General features: G+C 49.3%; 1 long non-coding RNA gene across 1 annotated transcript in view; it reads left to right on the forward strand.

Annotated features, from left to right (window-relative positions):
- The window catches only part of LOC140709662 (uncharacterized), a 75,452-nt gene extending 63,609 nt beyond the window's left edge, over positions 1 to 11,843 (forward strand). Inside the window, exon 5 of the long non-coding RNA XR_012090351.1 lies at positions 6,833 to 11,843. This is a non-coding gene — a long non-coding RNA (uncharacterized lncRNA). The remainder of the gene's footprint in view (positions 1 to 6,832) is intronic.
- The last annotated feature ends 13,933 nt before the right edge of the window (positions 11,844 to 25,776 follow it).

Genomic DNA, 25,776 nt, shown 5'->3' on the forward strand with positions numbered 1-25,776 from the left:
GCCCTCTTTGTCCTTCCTGGACTCTCAGCTCTATTTCCTTAACTCAGGAAGCCTGCTGGGTGCTGCCTGGGATCCTCCTTCCTGCACTAGGATCTGAAAACTCTCGCCGAGTGGTAAACTGAGCCATGATAGGGCTCATCTTGTTTATTTCCCACTTCTCAGGGATCATGATCCTTTATTGCCTGTTGCCGAGAGTCTTAAAAACTATAGTTTCACATATTTTGCCTGGTTTGATTTGTTTGTTTGATTGTTTCAAGCAGGAGAGTAAATTCAGTTTCTGATACTCCATCTTGGGTGGAAGCAAATATGAGAAGGTGACATTTGAACCCAAACTTGAAGGAGTTGATGGAGTGAACCAAGAGGATATGGGAACGGGGAGAGGAAGAAGATTCTAGGCAGTGTGAACAGCAAGTACAAAGGTCTTCTGTGTGTATAGCTGAGAGTGTGGGTAGTGTGTTTGAGGAAAGAAGGGAGCAAGTATGGTTGGAGCAGAGAGTTATGTGGGGAAAGTGGGGAGAGGAAGGGATGAGGTGCCAGCTTGTGTAGGACCTTGCAGGCCATGATGAGGATTTTGGCTTTTACACCAAATGAAATGGGAGCCATGGGAGGATTTTGAGCAGAGGGAGGACATCTTTTACAGGATCTCTGAATCGATTGGAATAACTGAAAGAGACAAGAGGGCAAGGGAGAAAGCCAGAGACTTGCTGGGAACCGGTGCACTAAGCCAGGTGAATGCTGGTGACTCAGACACATGAAAGGACACACTATTAAGGGGGTGAATAATTAGGAGCGGGGATGAAGGAGGCTTCTGGGGTGCTGTCAGTGTCCTGTATCTTGATCTGGGGGAGGTTACATCATCTGCTCACTGTGTGAAGATTCATTGAGCTGGATGTACACTTCTAAATTGTGTTCACAATTGAATTGAATACATGAATATATTACTATATAAATATACTATATATGTATAAAACTTAAAAAACAAAGTAGGGAGATGAAGGTGGCTTGGACTAGACTGTTATCAGTGGAGGTGGGAAGAAATGTGTGCATTCTAGATCTCTTTTATAGGTAGGTCCAACAAGATTTGCAAACAGATCTAATGTTAGATGTGAAGAAAGAGAATAGTCCAGGATAATGTCAAGTTCTCTGGCTGAGCTACAGCAAAGACTGAGGGCCTGCTGTGTACCAGAGTTTGGGTTAAGCTCTATTAACTTGTTTAATCTTCATGGCAATTCTAGGAAGTAAGTCTGGCAAGAGCCATTTCCGAGGTTTTTGTGGGGCTACTGGGAGCCTTTTCACCAGAAGTGTAGTTTGTGTGATGGATTCCAGAGGTAGTGGTGGCCACCTTTGTCTCCATGAGGTTAGAGGCTGCCTGAGAGTGAAGCCTACAAGGAAGAAATCAAAGCCATGATAGAGAGAGAGACAGGATCCTCACAGTAACATGTCAACACCTGGATTCAGCCATACCTGAAGCCAGTGCCCTGGGTTTCTCAGTTATATAAATTAATAATTCATTTTTTTTCTTTCTTTCACTTCTAACTGAAGAGTCCAGACTAATATAACTTCTTCAGATGTGTCCCCTGTCTGCATCATCCCATGGACCCTCAACAGCAGCTACATCCTCTCCTTACCGTTGCTTTCTTTCTTTTTTTGAGACAAGGTCTCTTTCTGTTATCCAGACTGGAGTGCAGGCGTAATCACAGCTCACTGCAGCCTTGATCTCCTGGGCAAAGCAGTCCTTCTGCCTCAGCCTCCTAAATAGCTGGGTCTACAGGTGTGTGCCATCATGGCCAGCTATTTTTTGTTTTTTTCTTGTAGAGATGGGGTCTAACTATGCTGTCTAGGCTGGTCGTGGACTCTTGGATTCAAGCAATCTTCCTGCCTTGGCCTCCCAAAGTACTGGGATTACAGGCGTGAGCCACCATGTTCGGCTGTCCTTACCATTTCTAATGTCTGCTCTGCACTTTCTCTCTCTGGACCTTTGCTCCTACAGGTCCTCCTTTCCAGAATGCCTTTCCTCCCTTACCTGCCCTCACATCAAAACCAGCCTCCTACTCAAAGTCATCCTGACTCCACCAGCTGAAAGATGGAGCTGGCAGAGTGCTTAGGTACCAATCCATTTTACAGGTGGGAATACCAAGGTCACTGTGAGACAGGGCAGATTTGTGATCAAGACCCGTGTTCTGACTCTCTGAGACTCCTTCTGTGATCCTCCAGGACAGCCTTTTCTGTGCCCTCCCTTGCATGGGGTTGAACGGCACTTTTCACAACAATTTATACTCTCCCATACCCCAACCCTTGCACATGCTGTGTCCTCAGTCTGGGATGCCCTATTCCATTCTGTCCTTCCAGAAAGGGTACCACTTGAACTTGGAGATTCAACTCAAGTTTCAGACTTCCAGAAGCCTTCTCTTTTTCCCAGGGTGGCTCAGTGTCCTGCCTGGTACTCCCGCAGTACTGCCTCTGGTACCTCCATTAACCTGTTTATCCATTTGTTTTTTAGGTGTCTATTTCCTGTTTGTCTCACCTTTTAGGTAGGGGAACTGAGGCAGACCTCCTGGCCAAAGAAGGCTCCCAATTGGTGTTTGTGAATCAACAAACACAGAGAGAGAAAGAGCCCCATGGGGTGGGGTTGGGGGGTGGAAAACCAGCACTGGGCATGGGGGCAGGATGCCTGAGCTCCAGTCCAGCCACCACCACTCTAGTGTGTGGCCTCATGCAAGTCATGTCCTCTCCTTAAGCCTCAGGTTTTTTTGGCAGTAAAAAGGACAGAACATCATAGTAGTTAATACCTTAGGCAGCCTGGATTTGGATCCTGGCTGTGTGACTTTAGGCAGGTTACTCTAGCTCTCTGTGCCTGTTTCCTCATTTGCAAAATGGGGGCAATAAACATACCTGCTTCATAGGGTATTTGTGAGCATTAAATGAATTAATGTTTATAAAACTTTCGAACCATGCTTGCTCGGCACATCATGTAAGCACCCCAGAGTGAGAACCATTAAACAAAGGAAACCCTTGCCTTCCTGAGAGGAGATGAGAGCTTGACAAACTGTAAAGTGCCATGGGAGTGAACTATGGTCATTCTCAGAGGGTAAAGCTGCCTGGGAAAGGCTGACTCTGACATTGACCAGTGTGAGTGTGTGTCTTTGGAGAAACCATGTCACCTCCCTGGGCCTCAACTTCCCCATCTATCAAATGGAGGAGTTGGTCTAGGGCAGTTGGAGTTAAAGTGCTTTGTCTCTTTGAGCTTTTATGTCCGTGTGAGTAGAGTGGGCTGAGAGCCGCATATCTGTCATGGGCTCCTGGTGAGAATGAAATACGATGATGGGCCGGACGCAGTGGCTCATGCTTGTGATCCCAGCACTTTGGGAGGCCGAAGCGGGTGGATCACTTGAAGTCAGGAGTTCAAGACCAGCCTAACCAACATGGTGAAACCCTGTCTCTATTAAAAATACAAAAATTAGCTGGGTGTGGTGGCACGAGCCGGTAATCTCAGCTACTTGGGAGACTGAGGCAGGAGAATCACTTGAACCCAGGAGGCGGAGGTTGCAGTGGTGTCAAGATTGTGCCACTGCACTCCAGCTTGGGCAAAAAAGTGAGACTCTGTCTCAAAAAATAAATAAATAAAATAAAAATATATACTAATAAATAAAAAAATACAATGATGTCTGCAGCACTTGCCAGTAATGCCTGCCACATAGCAAGTAATCGCTCATAACTGTCACTGTTATTCTGACCCTGACATTCCAGGGTTCCTTGAGGTGGTGCAGGATGGGGGATGAGCTGGGCATCATGAAGGAAGGTGCAGATGTATCACCTACTGACAGTTTAGAAAAGGGAAGGCAGCCATGTGACCCACAGGCAGTGTCCCCCTGCCTGAGCTTTATTTGCGGGGCTGTGGCGTAGGTGAGCAGGACAGAAACCACCACGCCCCCTGGAGAAAGAAGCACGTGCTGCTTTTGTGAGTTCACAAAGGTCTCAGTCTTCCAGGGCCAACAGTGTGTCCGCCACATGTGACCACCTCAGAACCATCACCCGCCACCTGCCAGGGCCTGGAAGTTGGAATCTGAGATGGAAGGAGAGAGCAGGGGCCGACTCCTGGCTGCTCCCCTCTCTTGCTGTGTGACCCTGGGCAAGCCTCTGCACCTCTGTCCCCTTTGTCCTCTCTTGTCACATAATGAGGTTTTGAGTGTCTTAGATAGGGAGGATGTCTCCCATCAGGAGATACGATTATTGGCCTAGACTGGGCAGGATCTCCACCCGGGCCACAGGTTGGGAGGCGGAAGTGAAGCTGGTGGCATGAACCATTCTCAGCGACTTTTCGCCAGGGTAAGTAGGAAGTAGTTGGGAGCATTGAGGCCTCACTCTCCATCCTTAAGATGGAGCACAGACTGGCTGGCTGAGGCCGGGGGCTCATCACAGGATGGAGACAGATTGGCAGACAAAGAGGAGGCAGGCAGTTGGGGCTGGGTGCCCCTGGGGAGGAAGGCGGGGAAAGAGCAGGAGGAAAGAAGGCTGGGCTTGTGTGCAGCTTCACAAACTGAGCCTGCAGAGTCTCCAGCTGGAGGTTGGGACTGGACCTTCCCCCTGAATGGGCAGGGAAGGAGGCTTGTTGGCCCAGCCCTCTGGGTTCTTGAAATAAATGAGGGAGGGCCTTGGGGTGTGGTAAATTGCTGAGGCTTTGATAAAACATTCTCCCCTTCCCACAAAACACACACAGGCATGCGCACGCACGTGCACACACACACACCCTGGCCACACTGCTCTGCATATCTTACTGATTGTTGTCCTCTGTGACAGCAGTTCTCCAAGTTGAGTGCATTGGAAGGATCAGTTAAAATGCAGATTTTCAGGCGCCATCTCTAAGTGTAGGGTGTGGCCTGAGAATGTGTATGTCTTATAAGATCCTGGTTGATCCTGATGTTGTGGGTTCTGGGACACACTTTGAGAACCACTGCTCTATTGAGTGGCCTCTCAGTTCGGGTCCCCCTCGGTGCTGGTGCTGGGAAAGAGTTAGGAGAGCAAGGGGGTTAGTGGGGGCTGCTGCCTATGAAACACAAAGCAGAAGGGAATGGGATTGGCCAGGAGAGCCTCAGACTACAGTGCAGGCTTTCAGAGTCCACTCTCTGGGGGTCTCCAGAGTAAAGATTATCCACAGAGAAGACCCATGTGGGGCAGAAATGGCCAGGCCCTGGTGCCTCTGCTAGCTCAGTCTGGCTGGGACGACCTGGGAAGAACAGGGGCTCAGTCCCCAAGCCAAGGCGGCTCCTGGAGGAGCCACAGCTGGAGGCTGTCAGCTCACTGCCCTCCTTGCTGCTGAAGGACAAGCTTTTTCTTAAAGGGAGATTGTGTCCCATCCACAACTGCCCCAGGCATCTACCACATATCAGGCTCTGTGCAGAGTGTTTACCTGGACAAATGCAGTTTCAGATCAGAGCAACCTGGCCACCCAAATATAATCGTCCCCATCTAATAGATGGGGAAAATGGGGGATTAAGTCATCTGCCCAGTGGTGGAGTCAAGATTTATCCCCTCTTGTGCCTTAGCACTCATCCCTGTCAGCTTTCCTGGGTGGTGAAGAACATTAGCTCCTTTTACACCTGAGGAATCTGAGGTGTGGAGAGGTCAATGACTTGCAGTTGAGGTAGGTAGAGGCTCCGGGATTCCAACCCTGCTCATGTCCCTCTCTTTTAATTTCAAGATGCTGTCCCTTGAGTAATAGGGGGATGTAATGGCAGAATCTTGGGGCTGGAAGGAGCCTCCCTGGCATTTGACAGGTGGGTACACTGAGACCCAGGGAGGCAATCAGCTGTGCCTCAGTGCCTCTCTGCCCTGAAAGGGCTCCCTGTTGTGTGTGGGGTATAACCCCCTACATCATTCATGCATTCAGCACACACTGGGAGGCATCCATTGTGGGTCAGTCCCCCAAGCCAGAGTACTGTTGGTGAGTGGGCAGGCAGATGTGGTTGCAGAGGGTCTGTGCAGTGATCGGGGATGCACTGGGGATTGGAGGGGGCAGTTGACACATGTGGGGGTGCATGCAGGGAGGTTTCCTGGAGGAGGCAGTCTGAGAGAGGAAGAGGTGAGAAGAGTATTCAAGGATGAGAAAAGAACAGAAACAAAGGCTTGGAGGTGGGAGAAGTCATATTGCCTTTAGGAAATTGATAGAATATCAGTAGCTGAGGTAGTGTGGGGAAGGTATAGCCAGAAATGAGGTGGAAAGTGGAAGCTTGGCCTGGGGAAGTGGTGGAAAGCTCTGGACTTGAACCATGACCCTGATTCTGTTCAAGACAGGGCTACTCTCTGCAGGGCTCTGAATTCTCCAGATTTTCCTCTTACCTCTCCAAACCCCCTGTGGTGGCCAACCCCTAAAATAGCCCCCAGTAATCTTTGAGTCCTAATAACCAGCAGGATTTTGTGTAAATGACAGAGTATGACTTCCAAGGCTGGATCATAGAGTGTGTTGCAGCTTCTGCCTTGGTCTCTGGGTTTGATCCCCCTGGAAAAGTCAGCTGCCGGGCTGTGAAGTCACTCAAGCAGCCTGCAGAAAGGCCACATGGAGAGAAACTGAGGTCCCACCTGCAGCCAGCATGGACTTGCTAGTCATATGACTGAACCACCCTGGAAGTGGATGCTCTAGCCCCAGGCAAGCCTTCAGATGACAGCAGCCCAGAACCACCCAGCCAGGCCTGTTCCATATTCCCGACCCAGAGAAACTGAGACATACTAAATCATCATTTTGTTGTAAGTCACTAAGTTTTGGGGTCATTTGCTGTGCAGCATCAGATAATGAGGGCTTCTCTGTGCCCTTTCTTGGCTTCTTCTGTTGTTCCAGCTGCCATCTGATGAAAGTCTGATGAAAACCAAAGGCCCTCCTTCAGAAAAGTTCAAGTACACACAGAAAGAAATGGGGATGCAATTTCAAAGGGATCACAGGTCATCTAAAATCAAACTTCAGGCCTTCAGATCCTGGCCCCCAGTGGACATGGAACCTGAGTGAGGAATGAACAGTGTCTCAGTACTGAGCTGTGGGACACGGTGGCTGCTGCAGGGTCTTCAGCTTGGTCGTGGCAGGGTGCCTATGGCCTACATTCCTTTCTCCTCCTCTTCTCTGTGTCCTTGGCAGACTGCCCCTGCAGAGGAGGCCCGTGGGTGCCCAGACTGAGTAGGTAAGTTTAGCTCTAAGGGAACAGGTTGAGAGATCCCATCTGGTTGTGTACAGGCAACTTCTCAGCCAAGCTCTGCCAGTTGCTGGTGTTCATACTTGGCTGATGTCTCCACTTCAATACAGAACCTGCAGGGAATGCACGCTGTAAACGCAGCCCCTGGAACCAGACTGTGGGCTCAGCCATGACACCTGGGGGATGTACTTCACCTTCCTGACTTGGGCTTTTGAATTGGAGGCCAGAAGTCCACCCTGAAGTGTGGCTGTGGGGTGGAAACAGGCCCTCCAGCAGGGCAACAGGATGGGCTCTTTGCCTGGCAGCTCCTCTGGTTCTTCAGCCCTTAGCCTCCACTCTCTGGCTCTGGTCAGTGGCTAATTTACCAGCCCCCTTATGGGAGCCACTGCTCCAGAGTGCCAGGATTTCCCGTTGCGGTGGCCAGGGCTCTCTGGAGCCTAGTGTGCAGCTCAGGAAGCAGCTCAATGCAGGTGGGACGTGAGTGGGAGCAGAGGGCAGCCTCCCTCTCCAGACCCCTAAGGATGAGTCTCTCTCCCTCCTTGGTGCTGACTTCTCTCTTCTCCTTAAATCTCCACTTGTTTCTTCTTCCTTTATCTTCTCTACCTCCTTCTCACTTCTTCTAGCTTTTTCCTGCTTTTCTTTTTCCTTCTTTCATCTTCATTCTTCTCTCTTCTTTTCTCTTTCTCCTCCTCTTTCCTCCCCTCTTTCTTTTGTCTAGTCTTTCTTCCCCCTCACCTCTCCTTTTCCTCCTCTTCCTTTTCATAATGATTAAGAGCATGGTTTCTGATGTCAGCCTCCCTGGGTTCTAATCCCAGCTCTGCCACACGCTGGCTGCGTGGCATTGGGCAAGTCACTTAATTTCTTTGTGCTTTGGCTTCCTGGGCTGCACAGTGGGATGCTAACAGTGTCTCTCTTGAAGGGTGCCATGGGTGCCAGGTGAGTGTTAGCTGTTCATTGTTAATGTTCTTCCCCCGCTTCTCTTCTTCTCCTCCTGGTCTTAGAAGTCTGTCTTCCTCCCTCTCTCCAAGCCCTGTGACTTGGCTCTTACGTCTCTCTGCCCAGCATCTTGGGCCTGTCTCTGGCCCCTGCCCTGCTGCCGCATCCTCTCACTGCACAGACAGGAAGGAGAGCCCAGGCCTGGGGCCAGGTTGCCTCATGAACAGTTGCTGAGCCAGGTGGCTGGAGCTCTTCCCTCGGGCCCCGCCCATGATGAGTTTGGGAGCTGCCTTTGTGCACCCGTGACAGCCTCTCCTGGCGCCTCATTTGGCAGAGCCGTGCATCTGGCCCAGTTACTGCCGTGGCCTTGGAAGGCAGAGTGCTCTGGGGCTCCCTTGTCATCCACCTGCATGACCCTGCATGAAGGGTATGCCCAGCCCCCAGCTGGACTGCCAGACCCACAGGCACCCTTGGTGCCCACCACACAGCGGGAGTTCATCCACAGATGGGCACAAATAGTGATACCAGACAGTTCCTCTGACTCCTTGCTGTGCTAGGCACTGTTCTAAGTGCAAATTCCTTTCATCTTCACAGCAACCCTTGCAGTGGGGGCTATTATCATCCCCATTTTAGAGATGAGCAAACTGAAACACAGAAAAGCGTAGGAAATTGCCCAAAGTTGAATGAATGAATTAAATGACAACTCAGGAAGAAAGGTATTTTACTGAGGAGTGACAGGCCCATGGTCACACAGATAGTAAGTGGAAAAAAATCAGGACTGGAACTCAGGACTCCAACATCATCTCCCACCTGTCGATAAGCCCAGTGACAGCAAGGCTGGCACTCCCTCATCCATGGGGTTGAGGCCAGTAAGAGCTGCATTTGTGGAACACTGGCCAAAGCAAACCCTCTGTGCTGAGGGCGCTTCAGCCAGTGTCTCAAGCCTCTCTGCAGTTCTTGTTTTTTTTTTTTTTGTTGAGACAGACTCTCACTCTGTTGCCCAGGCTGGAGTGCAGTGGCACAATCTCGGCTCACTGAAACCTCTGCCTCCCAGGTTTAAGCCATTCTCCTGCCTCAGCCTCCTGAGTAGCTGGGATTACAGGCGCGTGCCACCATGCCCGGCTAATTTTTGTATTTTTAGTAGAGACGGGGTTTTGCCATGTTGGCCAGGCTGGTCTCAAACTCCTGACCTCAGGTGATCTGCCTGCCTCGGCCTCCCAAAGTGCTAGGATTACATGTGTGAGACACCATGCCCAGTTGACTGAAGTTCTGTGAGAGTACTGTTCCCATTTTCCAGATGAGGAGCCTGAGGCCCAGAGAAGGCAAGCAACATGGCCAAGGTCACACAGCCAGTAGGTGTGATTCCAAAGTCCCACTTTCTGCCTTCCACTATGGAGGGAATGTCCCATTGGGAGACGCCTAGGATGGGGGCTAAAGAAAGGCAGACCCGACACCAGCCTCTCTCTTCTGTCTGCTGTCAACGCCATATCTTGGTGCCACTCTGCCCACTATTTATAGAGAAACCTGGGTACCAGCCTCTTCACTTTGTCTTGGAGGCCAGGCCAAGCAAGGATCACTGTACCCACTTTTCTTTCCTTCCTTCCCTCCCTCCCTCCCTCTCTTTCTGCCTTTTTATTAAGGTATAAACTACACAAAATAAAGTACATAGAGCCAGGTGTGGTGGCTCACACCTGTAATCCCAGCACTTTGGGGGGCTGAGGGACCCCTAAGCCAGAGCCTGGAGCTCAGAGCACAAATGCTCTCCTTGTTAAGGGTGGGGGAAAAAATCTCTTTTCAGGTGCCAGACTTAAAAAGAAAGAACAAAAAAGGTAACTCCACAGATGACCTTGATACGTGACACGGGCAGCCCTTCACACAACCACAGAACTAACTGTCTACAGCTGCCCCAACAACTGACCCCTCTGTCAGGTAGAGTTTTCTGTCAACCAGCAACAGCTCCCAGAGGTTTTGTTATCCCCATTTTATTGATGTAGAAATGGAGGCTTGAGGCCAGGTGAGCTGGCTCACTCCTATAATCCCAGCACTTTGGGAGGCCAAGGCGGGTGGATAACCTGAGGTCGGGAGTTTGAGACCAGCCTGAACAACATGGAGAAACCCTGTCTACTAAAAACAAAAAATTAGCCAGGCTGGTGGCGCATGCCTGTAATCCCAGCTACTAGGGAGGGTGAGGCAGGAGAATCACTTGAACGTGGGAGGCAGAGGTTGCCATGAGCCAAGATCGTGCCATTGCACTCCAGCCTGGGCAACAAGAGCGAAACTCCGTCTTAAAAAACAAAACAAAACAAAAAAAGAAATGGAGGCTTGATTGACTGAAGTAGGAGGAGCCAGAGCACAGACTTTGGAGCCAGAAGAGCTGGGACCAGCTCTGGGGCTTTGGGTACATTACTCCACATCCCCGAGCCTCCTACTGCTGACCAGATTGCTTTTGCAAGCATTGTACTACATCTTCACACAATCCTGGGAGGCAGCTGTTACGAACCCCATCTTACAGCCGGAGACCCTGAGGCTCAGGGAGGGAAGGGATGTGTTCAGAGACGTGCACAAAGTGGAAAAATGTGAAAACATACCTCATCGTGCAGTGTTATTGTGCAATTTGAGTTGAATGAGGGATAAGAATGTGAATGGATCCAGTCCACAGTAGGTGCTTATTTAAGTCTTGCATGGGGTCTAATAGCTGGTGAGTGGCAAAAGGAAAACTTGTACCCAGATCTGCCTCACCCCAGAGCCCACCTCTGAGCCTCTTTATCCATGGGAAGCCATCAGCATGGTGCCTGGCACCGAGTGAGCCTTTGAGAAAGGGTAACTGGGTCAAAAATTATTTTCATAAAGTTGAAAACATGGATCTTATACAAATATATAGTGAGCACATGTCAAAGTGTTATTTAACTCATTAATGACGGAACCGGTAAGATGGCAAAGCAGATTCAAAGGAGGATAAGATGGCAAAGTTAGCTATGACATTGGTTAATGTCTTACAAGGCACCAAAACCATAAACTTTAGCGTTATTTCTTCTACAGGTCAGAAATCATTTGCAACTTGTGCACTTTTTAGAAGTTACTGGGTAACTTTGCTTAGAATCAGGTGACCCAGGCTCATCAGACAGTGCCTTAGCTTGATATTGAAAGGGTACACAGACACCCTTTTTGTCTTATTTCCAAGTTTTGGGTATTTTTTCTTTACAGTTATTATTACTATCATTCCACTTCTCTCTGATGAAAGGCTGCTCACAGGCCTCACAGGTTCCCAGGAGCCCAGGGACACACAGACCCCACCCCACCCATTCACACAAGGACACAAAGGGGCAGAGCCTCTACCCACAGATGAACTCGGTGGTGCACAGGCACACAGGCTTGATGGCAGGGCACGCCAGGCTGAAGGGGCAGGCAGGAGCCCATGCGTGGTCTATGGCAGCCCAGCCTCTTTCCTCAGCAACCATGCCATAAAAAGATCCCTGCATTATTTGTCAGGTAAAATAAAGCGACCCGTAACTAGTAGCGTGGGATTCTATCCAGCTTAATACGTGTGTATGTGCAGACACATTTATGAGTGTGCATGCAGAGAAAACTCTCTGGGGACATACCCCCTAAACTGACAGCCATGGGGAGTGAGGATGAAGGGGAAACAATCCTATAAAAGAAATTCAAAAACCGAAGCCCACTGCATTGTTTAAATTGGTTACATCCAACTTGTTTTCCCGTGTTATTTGTCGCCTGTTAATACACACACACACACACACACACACACACACACACACACACAGAATAGGACAGACGCTCTCTCTCTCTCTATATATATATATATAATTTTATTTTATTTTATTTTTTTGAGAGGGAGTTTTGCTCTTGTTGCCCAGGCTGGAGTGCATTGGCACGATCTCGGCTCACCGCAACCTCCGCCTTCCGGGTTCAAGCTACCTCCCGAGTAGCTGGGATGACAGGCATGCACCACCATGCCTGGCTAATTTTTTTTTTTTTTTTAATTTTCAGTAGAGACGGGGTTTCTCCGTGTTGGTCAGGCTGGTCTCGATCTCCCTACCTCAGGTGATCCGCCCGCCTCGACCTCCCAAAGTGCTGGGATTACAGGCATGAGCCACCGCGCCCGGCGGCATAGAATATTGCTGTAAGGCTATCTGGGGGACTAGGAATGGAATGGTGCTTGCGTGCGGGGCTTTTCCACCGTTTCCCTTCTGTACTCAGGCTTCCACCGCTGTTGTTATTCCCTCCCCCGGAACACACCTCTACCGCCGTCTCTGGGACAGACCCCAGTCGCGTGGGCCAGGAACCGGGATGTGCGCTTCGCTCGGGCCCTGCGGGAGCGGCGTGGGAGGGAAGAGGTGCGGGCCTCGGAGGCGCGGCTGGAAGCCCTCGCCCACCCTTCCCGGCCAGGCCGGGTCCGCAGCTGACGGTGGGGGTGGGGAGCAGATGGACGGGGCGCCGGACGGCTTGGGGGTCCCCTTGTCCCGTCCAGGTGGCTCGGGCCGACTCCGGGCCAGCTGCGGGGGCCAGGGAGGGGTGGGCAGCCCGGCTGGGGAGGGGACCCCGTTTTCCATGACAATGCCGAGGCGGCGCGCACAAAGGCGCCGCAATCAGCGTTTTATTGGTTCGAGTTAATTATCTGAGGCTCGGAGGGGGCGGGCGGGGCGAGGCGATTCCCTGGTGGGGATGGGGAGGGGGGCGCCGAGACCCGCAGAAGAGGGGGCGATGGGAAAGCAGCTTTCCCGCCTCCTCCCCCGCCCCGGGCTTCGTGGCAAAGCGCCATCGCCCCCTGGTGGGGCCTCATTCATTCCTCAGTCACTCATTCGTTCACCCTTTCTCAACCTTATACCGGGTTGCTGTATTGCACAAGTTTAGGGTAAAGTGCTGAGAACAGGGCAAGTGGGTCACATTTTTAAATGCCCTGTCGGGAGCTGGGTCCCTCTCGGTTGCCTTCCTCACCAGGAAAGGGCGCTCAGCCTCGCCATGCAGATGGACTTAGACCATCAGAATGCAGCCCTGCACGTGATACAGTAAGGACCGCACAGGGGATGAGGGCCCAGGGAGGCCCTTCGGGAGAGGAAGGAGTCCCAGATGGCTCTCTGGGGGAAGTCTGGTCTAAGATGACCAGGTGAAGGGGTGGGGGTCAAGGGAGATGAGGGCATTGCAGGAAGAGGTTTCAGCTATTGCAAAGGGGTTGCAGTACGGGCAAGTAAGGTGCACTCTGGGGAGAGTAACTTGCACTTACTGTGCGAGGGGAGTGGAGGTGATCAGTGAGGTAGTTAAGTGGGCCAGGGCCAGATGACAACAGGGCCACCTGCAAGCGTGGGCTGAGGGTGGGGTGTCAGATCGTTTCATCATTTCCAGTTTATCCTTCTCCCCTTCAGATTTGGAGAGGATTGGGCTGCCCCCACCCTTGTAAGGGTTTAGGCATTATTCCCCCTTGATTCCTGCCCAGTTGTCTCACTGGTCTCCCTGTATCCCTTATTTTGCCCTTCAATCTGCCTGCATCCCATCCTCCAAAATGACCTTTTTAAAAGCAAAGTTCAGTGGCACTACTTTTCAAAATCACAAATGCACAGAATCTGTAACCTGGTGGTTGCACATGACAGAAACCCCATAATAATCATGGTTTAGGTTGGGCGTGGTGGCTCAATTCTGTAATCCCAGCACTCTGGGAGGCTGAGGCAGGCGGATCACTTGAGATCAGGAGTTCCAGACCAACCTGGCCAATATGGTGAAACCCTGTCTCTACTAAAATACAAAAACTTGCTAGGCGTGGTGGTGTACACCTGTAATCCCAGCTACTCAGGAGGCTGAAGCAGGAGGAGAATCACTTGAATTCAGGAGGCAGAGGTTGCAGTGAGCTGAGATCGCACCACTGCACTTCAGCCTAGGTGACAGAGTGAGGCTCCAAAAAAAAAAAAAAAAAGGTCATGGTGTTAGAGGCATTTTTCTCTTCTTCTTCTTCTTCTTCTTCTTCTTCTTCTTCTTCTTCTTCTTCTTCTTCCTCTTCTTCTTCTTCTTCTTCTTCTTCTCCTCCTCCTCCTCCTCCTCCTCCTCCTCCTCCTCCTCCTCCTCCTCCGAGACGGAGTCACCCAGGCTGGAGTGCAATGGTGTAATCTTGGTTCACTGCAACCTCCACCTCTTGGGTTCAAGAGATTCTCCTGCCTCAGCCTCCCAAGTAGCTGGGGCTACAGGCGCTTGCCACCATACCCAGCTAATTTTTGTACTTTTAGTAGACATAGGGTTTCACCATGTTGGCCAGGCTGGTCTTGAACTCCTTACCTCAGGTGATCCGCCTTGGCCTCCCAAAGTGCTAGGATTACAGGCGTGAGCCACCGCACTCGGCCAATAGAGGCATTTTTCTGTCATGTAAATAAAGTCTAAAGTAGGCAATCTAAAGCCCAGGCTGGAGTGCAGTGGCCTGATCTCGGCTCACTGGAACCTCCGCCTCCCGGGTTCAAGCGATTCTCCTGCCTCACCCTCCTGAGTAGCTGGGACCACAGGCGCGTGCCACCACACCTGGCTAATTTTTTATATTTTTAGTAGAGACGGGGTTTCACTGTGTTAGCCAGGACGGTCTCGATCTCCTGACCTTGAGATCTGCCTGCCTCGGCCTCCCAAAGTGCTGGGATTACAGGCGTGAGCCACTGTGCCCAGCCCCCAGATGGCGAGTCTTTTAGTCAGTAGAAAGGAGAAAGGAGCCAAGGAGGGAGGAAGGTTCCCTTAAAGACTCTTTTGGAAGTCACATATAATCTTCTTGTTGACATTCCATTGGCTAAACTTGATCACATCGCTACACTAATCTACAAAGGAGGCTGAGAAATATGATCTGTGTTCCAGGCACCATGTGTCCAGATGAAAATTGAAGCTCTTATTTCAAAGGAAAAAGTTCAGTCCACGGTCAGGCGTGCTGGCTCACACGTGTAATCCCAGCACTTTGGGAGACTGAGGCTGGTGGATCACCTGAGGTCAGGAGTTCGAGACCAGCCTGGCTAACATGGTGGAACCCCGTCTCTACTAAAAATACAAAAATTAGCTGGGCGTGGTGGCGTGTGCCTGTAGTCCCAGATGCTCAGGAGGCTGAGGCAGGAAGATTGCTTGAATTTGGGAGGCAGAGGTTGCAGTGAGCCAAGATTGCACCACTGCCCTCCAGCCTGGGTGACAGAATGGGACTCTCTCAAAAAAAGTATCAGAAAAAGTGCAGTCTGGATATTGGGAAATAACTATCAGTCTATGCACGCTCAGGAGTTCCATGTCTAGGAGTGTGTCCTGTAGGTGTACTTAACACATGTGACATTTGACACATTTACAAGATTATTCACTGCAGCATTGTGACAGCAAAAGACTGGAAACAACCTAAGTGTCCTGTAATAGGGGACTGGTTAAACAAATTATGGGACATTTATACAATGGAGCACAACATAGCCACAAACACACATGAGGAAACTCTCAATGCACTGATATGAAATGGTATTTAAGATGTTTCACTTTGGAAAACAGTTTGGTAGTTTCTCATAGAGTTAAACATACACCTCTCCTATAACCCAGCAAGTTCAGCCCTAAGTTTTTGCTCAAAATAAAAATATGTATGTATATATAGCTCCACAGGGACTTGTATGCAAATATTCAACAGAGTTTAACATGTGATAGACAACAATTGGAAGTGGCCCAAGATTGATCAGCCAGTGAATGGATAAACTGGTGAGTCAAATATTACACTGGAGTTTAAATGAGTGATCCAATGCATGCAACCACATGGATGAATCTCAACACATGCTGAATGAAAATAAGCTGGATACAAAAAATAGCATGTTGTAATGATGCCATTTATATGAAATTCTAGAAGAGGCAAAAGAAACCAATCTATGATGACAGAAAGCAGAGCGGTGGCTGCCTCTGGGGTGGAGGGATGAACTGGGAAGGAGCATAAAAGAATTCCTTGGGATGCTGGAAATGTTCTGTGTCATGATTGGAGTGTTGATTACACAGGTGCATTTCACTGCATGTAAGTTATACCTTGATATTTTTAAAAAGCAGGGTGCAGAACAGTGTTTAAATTATGGAAGCTGGTATGTTTAAAAAGCAAGGAAATTTGCTTGTATCTGCATTGACTGTGTAGAAGAGACTTGTAATAGTGATTGTCTGTGGGAGAGGAACTGGGTAGCTGGGGGCTGGGGAAAAGGGACACTTTGGGCCATATCCTGTTATACCTGTTGAACCTTAAACCAATTGAATGTACTACCTAATTAAAAACTAAAATTGAGAAGATCAATGAGGTGCATACTATACATCACCACATCAATGTTTTAAATCTCCTAATGGCTCTTCCTGGCAATCTGGATGAAGTTCAGACTCTGAGCTGTCCTGGCCTTATGTGGCCCCACTCAGGCAGCATCCTCTCCAGACACTTTCCTGTTCCCTGCAGAGACAGCTCAGTGCCTGGCTCCCTCTGGTTTGCCTAAGTGCATATGTGCCATTCCCTGAGTGCTCAGCTCCTTGGTGAATTCTCCCCAGTCTCCTGCCTGAGTTGGTCCCTCAGGTCTCACTGGATCTGCTGCACTTTGCCTTCCCCTCTTCCTCATCTGTCAGATCAACACGTGTTTCCCAGAGCTCTCTGTGAGCTGGACCCCAGAGTCTTGGAGATGTGTGGGAGCCACCTTTATGGGGGAACCTGCTTCCATGTTTCTGCTTCAGACAGCAGGCTTCTCCTGCCCTGAGACTCCCAGCAGAGTCCCCTCTTCCCAGACCCAGATCTGGCCTGGGGTAGAAACTTTCATAAAATGTGCTATCTTTAAGTTAAATATGGCTGCGTAAAGAATACATTCCATGACAAGAACCAACAGAGCCCTGGTTTCTTAGAAAATATAGAGAAAACACCCTGTTGTGGGAGAATTGTGTCTGCCAAAAAGATACATCCCAGCTCTAACCCTGGGACCTGAGTGTGACCTTATTTGGAAACAGGGTTTAGGCCATTGTAGTCAGGTCAGGGTGAGGTAATACTGGATTAGGGTGGGCTACTCCAATGGCTGGTGTCCTTATAAGAGGGAAACAGACACAGGAGAACACCACGTGACCACGAGGCAAAGATGGGAGTGATGCATCCACGAGCCAAAGAAGGCCAAGGAGGCTTGCAGCCATGAAAGTTGGGGAGAAGCGAGGAAGTGTCCTCCCTTAGGGCTTTCAGAGAGAGCATGGCCTTGCTGGCACCTTGATTTCAGACTTTTAGCCTCCAGCACTGTGAGAATAAATTTCAGTTGTCTTAACCTACCCAGTTTGTGGTTATTTGTTCTTTTTAAAAATTATTTATTTATTTATTTATTTATTTTTTGAGACAGAGTCTCACTCTGTCAGCCAGGCTGGAGTGCAGTGGTGTGATCTTGGCTCACTGCGATTTCCACCTTCCAGGTTCAAGCAATTCTCCTGACTCAGCCTCTGGAGTAGCTGGGATTACAGGCACCTGCCACCACACCTGGCTAATTTTTGTATTTTTAGTAGAGACGGGGTTTCACTATGTTGGCCAGGCTGGTTTTGAACTCCTGGCCTCAAGTGATCCGCCTGCCTCGGCCTCCCAAAGTGCTGAGATTACAGGCGTGAGTTACTGCACCTGGCCTGTGGTTGTTACTATAGTCCCAGGAAATGAATACACACACAAAACTAGCTAATACCTAAGACAATTCCGGCTAGTGGCAAGTGCTTTGGAAAAACAAAATGAAGCAGGTGAGAAGGGCATGGTATAGAGAGGGACTGGGAACGGTGCCACATTAGCCAGGGTGGTCAGGGAAGGCCTCTTGGAGGAGGAGGCGTTTCATTGGAGAGGAGAAGCCCAGCATGCGAGGACCAGGCAGAGGTGCTGGTGAGGGGGTACTTGGTGGGCGTGAAAGCTACTGGATGCAGCTCTGACAATGGAGGATACTTGACTGGGATTTTGGGGGAAGTCTCCAGGTATGAACCAGGAAGGGGCTATCCTCTCTTTGCCTCTGCAGGTCTCAGAACCTGCTGCGTGGTTGATGCAGGCTGTCCCCCGGCCTAGGCCGGCTGGCAGCCAATGAAGGAGGCCAGCTTCGCAGCTGACATGCTGCTCTCTAATTGTGATTAACTACCAAGTCCTCTCCTGCTCCGGCCTGAGGCCGCTGGTGTGACAGCTGCAGAGTGAAGCAATGAGGCCAGGAAGGGGTTAATGGGCGGCCCCTCCATCTGAGCCCTTCAGACAATAAGGGGAGGTGGGGTGGCCTCTGGTGGGGGTGTGTGGCATCAGCTGGGGTGAGTGAATGGAGGGGACAGAGGCCTTGTCCCTGGGGACAGGGTGTGAGTGCTCTGTGGGGAGAGGGGTCAGATCCCCCTCCCATTATTGTCATCCACCTCCATCGTCCTCTCCCCTCCCCAACCCAGCCAGAGCATCCCAGACAACTGCCCTCTTGGCTCCAAAGTGTGCAGCATCTTCAGCCTTAGGGAATTCTGAAGCAGAAATTCTAAAAGCCAAAGAACTGCAGAATTGTGACATGTCACAGCTTTTGCATTAGAACCCACAACTCCCACCCTACCTCATTTCCCCCCAAAATAATAAATAGTGCATTGATAACATTGAGAACAGACTCTGGGCCAGGTGCGGTGGCTCATGCCTGTAATCCCAGCACTCTGGGAGGCCGAGGCGGGTGGATCACGAGGTCAGGAGATCGAGATCATCCTGGCTAACATGGAAAAACTCCGTCTCTACTAAAAATACAAAAAATTAGCCAGACGTGGTGGCGGGCGCCTGTAGTCCCACCTACTAGGGAGGCTGAGGCAGGAGAATGGTGTGAACCCGGGAGGTGGAGCTTGCAGTGAGCCGAGATCGCGCCACTGCACTCCAGCCTGGGCGACAGAGCGAGACTTCATCTCAAAATAAATAAATAAATAAATAAATAAAGTCATTAAAAAAAAAAAGAGAACAGATTCTGGTACCAGCCTGCCTCATTCAGCCTTCATTCAGCCCCAGTTCTACCACTTACAACTAGGGTAACTTGGGGGTGTAATGCACAGTTTAGAGGTGTGTGTGTGCGTGTGTGTGTGTGTGTGTGTGTGTGTGTTTTCCCTAGAGACAGAGTCTTGCTATATTGCCCAGGCTGGTCTTGAACTCCTGGGCACAAGCAATTCTCCAGCCTTGGCCTTCTGAGTGGCTGGATCTTACAGGCTCACACCACCATGCTCAATAGTTCCATAGGTTTTGACAAGTTTGTAAGTTACGTAACCACCACCACAATTAATATATAGAACATTTCCATTGCCGAAAAATGTTGCCTCACGCCCCTTGTAGTCAATACCCTTCCCTGTATTCCCTGGTATAGCAGGATGAATAAAGGTCATCTAGAGTTAGTGACTCTAGGCCAGGCATGGTGGCTCATACCTATAATCCCAGCATTGTGGGAGGCTGAGGTGGGCGGATCACTTGAGGCTAGAAGTTTGAGACCAGCCTGGCCAACATGGCAAAAACCCATCTCTACTAAAAATACAAAAATGACCCAGGTGTGGTGATGCACACCTGTAATCCCAGCTACTCTGAAAGCTGAGGCAGGAGAATTGCTTGAACCCAGGAGCTGGAAGTTGCAGTGAGCCAAGATCACATGACTACACTGCAGCCTGGGCAACAGAGCAAGGTTCTGTCTCAAAAACAAAAAAAAAAAAGTTAGCAATTCAAAGCCTTGAATTTTGTAAATGTTACCTTATTTGGATAAAGGATCTTTGCAGATGTAATTAACAGGCAGAGGTTGGAGTGATGTGACTCAAAGCAAAGAACACCAGGAGCCACCCAGAACCAAACGGGGCAAGGAATGGATTCTCCTCTAGAGCCTCCGGAGGTAAAGTGGCTCTGCCAGCACCTTGATTTCAGATGTCTGGCTTCAGAACTGAAAGAGAATACATCTCAGTTGTTTTAAGCCTCTCAGTGTGTGGTACTTTGTTACAGTAGCCTTTACAAACAAATATACCTAGCAACCACCATACCTTGTTTTCTGTCTGTATAAGTTTTGCCTTTGCAAGAATGTTACATAGACAGAATCCTGCAGTATGAAGCTTTTGTGAGTTTGGGTTCTTTCACTCAGCGTAACACAGTTGAGATGCATCCATGCTGTTGCATGCATCGGAAGTCTGTTCCTTTTGGATGCTGTTTCACTGCTGGATACACCACGGCTTATCCATTCACCAGTGGAAAGGCATTTGGGTCACTTCTAATTGGGAGCAATTATAAATAATGCTGCTATGAACATGTGTGTATAGATCTTTGTGTGGACATACACTGTCATTTCTCTAGAGTAGATACCTTGGAGTAGAATTACTGGGTCATATCGTAAGTGTATTTATAATTTTATCAGAAATTATTACCCGGGCGTGGTGGCATGCACCTGTAGTGCCAGCTACTTGGGAGGCTGAGGCAGGAGAATCCCTTGAATCCAGTACGTTGAGGTTGTAGTGAGGCGAGATCATGCCACTGCACTCCAGCCTGGGTGACAGAGCAAGACTCTGTCTAAAAGAACCAAAAAACCAAAAAACTACAAAGAAACTGATATGGCTCATGCCTGTAATCCCAGCCCTTTGGGAGGCCGAGATTGGAGGACTGCTGGGAGCTCAGGAGTTCGAGACCAGCCCGGGCAACATGGCAAAACCTGGTCTCTACTAAAAATACAAAAATTAGCTGGGTGTGGTGGTGCGTACCTGTAGTCCCAGCTACTCAGGAGGCTGAGGTAGGAGGATCACTTGAGGGTGGGAGGTGGAGGTTGAAGTGAGGTGAGATTGCACCAATGCACTCCAGCTTGGGTGACAAAGTGAGATCCTGCCTAAAACAAACAAACAAACAAACAAAAAAAAAACAAAAAAAGAAAGAAACTGACAAACTGTTTTCCAATGTAGCTTTGCCATTTTGCATTCTCTCTAACACTTAGTATTGTCAGGTTTTTAAAAAGGTAGGTATTTTAGACCAGGCACTTGTGGCTCATGCCTGTAATCCCAGCTCTTTGGGAGGCAGAGGTGGGCAGATCACCTGAGGTCAGGAGTTCAAGAGCAGCCTGACGAACATGGAGAAACTCCATCTCTACTAAAAATACATAATTAGCCAGGCATGGTGGTGTATGTCTGTAATCCCAGCTACTCGGGAGGCTGAGGCAGGAGAATCGTTTGCACCTGGGAGGCAGAGGTTGCGGTGAGCTGAGATCATGCCATTGCACTCCAGTCCTCCAGCCTGGGCAACAAGAGTGAAACTCCATCTCAAAAAAAAAAAAAAAAAAAAAAAAAAATTAGATATTTTAATAAGTATGTAACAATGATAGGGTTATTGTGAGGATGAAATGAATATATCTGAGAATACTGCCTAGTACATGGCTCCTGGCTTGGAAGGGTGAGCTCCTCCTATTGCCATCACTATGGAGTTATGTCCTGTCCAGGATAAAACCAGAGGTGAAAACAAAAAAACTCAGGTGGGCCAGGAGGAGGCTGGGGGAGCCAGTGAGCTTATGTCCCGTCTTCAAGTTGAAGGTCCCGGGAAGCAGCCCGTGAGATGGAAATCTGCATGTGGGTGGTTTTCCAGGGAGTGCTCTTAGGATCTTGGAGGAGCCAGGGAAGCAGGCTCAGGCAGTTGCAATAGAGGCCTCGGCCAGTCCCATCAGGAGCTGGGCCAGCCCTTAGGACACGTCACAACCTGAGATAGGGAGGTCACGCCTCTGTACCCTGCAGTGATCAGACTTTGGAGTGGCTGCCCACAGGAGAGATGTTATTAATATCTTGGGTGAAGCAGCCCCTTTAAGCTGGTGCCTTGATCCAGGTGATGGCTTTGAGGTGGAAAAGCAAGCCTGAGTGGTCTCAGCTTTCAACTTTTCAAGAGAAGCTATAAATCCAGATTTTGATGTTAACGCTCCAAATTTTTTAAAAATGCTGGAAACTCTAGACTTTTCAAACCTGCCGTGAGGGGCCCACATGCCAGGCACAAGGGCTGGAGGGGGCCTGAGGCTGCCTGTCGATGCCCCTTGATATAAAACCAGGCTGGGCGCAGTGGCTTATGCCTGTAATCCCAGCACTTCGGGAGGCCGAGGTGGGTGGATCACTTGAGGTCAGGAGTTCGAGACCAGCATGGCCAACATGGTAAAACCCCGTCTCTACTAAAAATACAAAAAAAAAAAAAAAAAAAAAAAAAAAAAAAAATTAGCTGGGTGTGGTGGCTCACCCCTGTAATCCCAGCTACTCGGGAGGCTGAAGCAGGAGAATCACTTGAACCCGGGAGTTGGAGGTTGCAGTGAGCCGAGATTGCGCCACTGCAATCCAGCCTGGGCAACAAGAGCGAAACTCTGTCTCAAAAAACAAAACAAAACAAAAAAACAGAAAATAAAACAAACAAAACCCCAAAACCTGCTGTGTCATCTGACATCACGCTGGTGTCTGGTTGCCCCACTGGAGAGGAAACCCCATGGGGCAGGAATCTCTGGGTTTTGATCTCCACCACATCCCCAGCATCTAGGGCAGGGCCCAGACCTGGATGCAGGATGAGAGAAGGAATGCAGGGCCCAAATAAGTAATTGGTCTCAGTGTGCAGGTTATTTAATTGCAAAGAGAGGAAAAATGACAACAAAAAACAACCAAATGAAAAAATGAGCAAAGGATTTGAATAGACATTTCTCCAAAGATGTACAAGTGGGCCAATAAACACAGGAAAAGATACTCAGCATCACTAATCATTAGGGAAATGCAAATCAGAATTGCAAGCATGAGATACTGCTTCACACCTATTAGGATGACTATTAAAAACAAAAACAAAACAAAACAAAAAAACAGGCAGAATGCCGTGGCTCACACCTGTAATCGCAGCACTTTGGGAGGCTGAGGCAGGCGGTTCACCTGAGGTAGGGAGTTCGAGACCAGCCTGACTAACATGGAGAAATCCCCTCTCTACAAAAAATACAAAATTAACTGGGCATGGTGGCGCATGCCTGTAATCCCAGCTACTCGGGAGGCTGAGGCAGGAGAATCGCTTGAATCCGGGAGTTGGAGGTTGCGGTGAGCTGAGACCACGCCATTGCACTCCAGCCTGAGCAACAAGAGTGAAACTCCACCTCAAAAAAAAAAAAAAAAAAAAAAAAAAAAAAAAAAAAAAAAAGAAAAGAAAAGAAAAGAAAAGAAAAAAAAATCGCAGCTCTGATTTTGTGACCTTGGACAAGTTACTTAACCTCTCAGTGCCTCCATTTCCTCCTGTGTAATATGAGACTAAAAATACTACTCATACCTACCTCATAGGGCTGTCATGAGGATTAAATAAGTTCACAGGTGCAGACAGGACAGTATCAGCACATGCAGGAATTACTTGGGAGTTGGCTGTGGATGCAGCCATTACATGGATGCAGGGGTGGATCAAATCCATCTCTGCCATGGACTTGCTGAATGACCTAGTGCAGGTCACTTTGCCTCTCTTGGTCCAGTTTTCTCGCCTGTAAAATGGGTCCATATTACCACTATCCATAGGGAAAGCGTGCGGATTCGAGGAGCTCATATATGAAAGGCCTCCTTCAGGTGCAAGGCTGGTCCTTGGTTATGCGCATGTGTGAGCCTCTTGGCGTGCCTGCGTATGTGGTGCATAGGCAAGCACTCACGTAGCCTGGACTCCAATCTCAGCTCTGAATGCCCCCACTTCCTGGCCTGGGATCAGCAGGACCTCAGTCCATCCAACAACCAGGCACATCCCTTTCTTTCACTGCTTTTTTCCTGCTTCTTGGGCGGCACCACCACCTACTGGCCCAAAGCTACATTGCAGCCAATGTGCATAGGAGGGTGGAGGGAAGGGAATATGGACTTGGGGAGCTGCTATGCGCAAGAATATTTACCTCTGTACACACTAAGATAGGTGTCATTACCTCTTTTATATAGGCTGAGACAGGCTTAGGGAGCTCACACGGAGAGAGCCAGCTGTGAAGCTGGGGTTAGAATCCCTGTCTCCCTTTCACCTCTAATCCAAACACCCTCTTAGAATGGGAACTCAGTTCGGGTTCTGCCTTGGGCCCCAGAGGATCCACCCCTCCCTTCTGAGTAGGGAGCCAGGAGCTGAAGTCCAGGGTCCTTGGAAGTATGTCAGGGTTGTCCCCCGCCCAGGGTCCTGATTACAGAAGAGAGAACACTGGACTCAGAGTTCAGAGGTTGGGGTTCTAGCTTTGCCTTCCCTACCTCCAACTACTAGCAAAACAGCCTTTGGAAAATCCTCACCCATTTATTCTAGCACTTGTCATTTTGAAATGTATTTACTGTGGGAGAGCATTTAATGTGAGTATTAGGTTCTAATGCAAGGAGAAATTTATAAAAATAAACAAAAAATTTTTAAAACTCCTAAAAATCCATTAAGTCACTCATAAAGTACAATATGGGCAGTTTTCTAAATATAGTCCTTTGCAGCAATAAATGCATGGACCATAAAGAACAACAGTGTATGGTGGCGATTGCATGCATTTGCAGACTGTAATTTTAGGTTCTGTTCTCTCTCAGGGGTGTGTGGGATTTTGAGCAGTGGATCCACACCCCCAGATCTCGCTTACACTGGGATCGCGTCCAGGCAGAATCGCCCACATTGTGTACATCATTCTCCCTTCTCTCTCTCTTTCTGAGCACACAGTTGCATTTCTGAAGTTACGTAATAAAAACAGCTAACATTTATTGAGCTTTTATTATGTGTTAGGTACTGCTCGGAGCCCTCGGAGGTAGGTAGTATTATCTTTTCTCTTTACAGATGAGGAAACTGAGGCACTGAAAGGTTAAGTAACTAGCCCACGGTCAAACAGTGTAACCACCCAGCACAATGGGTTCACCTTGTTTCTGGGTGGGATTGCAGAACTGGCTAAGGTAGATTACCAGTCTGGGTGGTGTCAGCTGATCCATCAGCTGCTGTAGTTCAGGGTCTGCAAAATATCTCAAGCACTGATCTCAGGTTTTGCAATAGTGATACTGTCCCCGGGAACAACTTGGGAAGGTTCAGACGCTTGCAGTCAGAGGTTGCATGGCCCCTAAACCTTGATTTCTAATCTTGGAGCTATTTTGTTAGTCCTACGGAGGCAGACCGGTCCCCAGGCAAGAAGTGGATCTTTTCAGGAAAGGGCTACTATCAATTTTGTTTCAGAGTCAAACTACAAATTACTTCCAAGGTTAGTTCAGTCTATTACCAGGAATGCACAAGGACAGCTTAAATGTTGTGAGAGGTGACAACGTGCTAGCAGCCCTCGCTCGCTCTCGGCGCCGCCAGCCTCGGGCAGTGAGCGGCTTAGCACCTGGGCCAGCAGCTGCAGAGGGTAAGCCGGGTTCCCCAGCACTGCCGGCCCGACCACGCCGCACTGGTAATTCTCACTGGGCCTCAGCTGCCTCTCCGCTGGGCAGGGCTCGGGACCTGCAGCCCGCCATGCCCGAGCTCCCCCACCGCCCCCGTGGGCTTCCACGTCCCATCGACCGCCACTAGGTGACTAGGCGAGGCCAGCTGGGCTCCTGAGTCAGGTAGGGACTTGGAGAACTTTTATGTCTAACTAAAGGATTGTAAATGCACCAGTCAGCACTCTGTGTCTAGCTCAAGGTTTGTAAACGCACCAATTAGTGCTCTGTGTCTAGCTAATCTAGTGCAAACTTGGAGAACTTTTGTGTCTAGCTAAAGGATTGTAAATGCACCAATCAGCAC

Source organism: Chlorocebus sabaeus, chromosome 2, assembly GCF_047675955.1.
Source record: "Chlorocebus sabaeus isolate Y175 chromosome 2, mChlSab1.0.hap1, whole genome shotgun sequence".
NCBI classification, from domain to species: domain Eukaryota; kingdom Metazoa; phylum Chordata; class Mammalia; order Primates; family Cercopithecidae; genus Chlorocebus; species Chlorocebus sabaeus.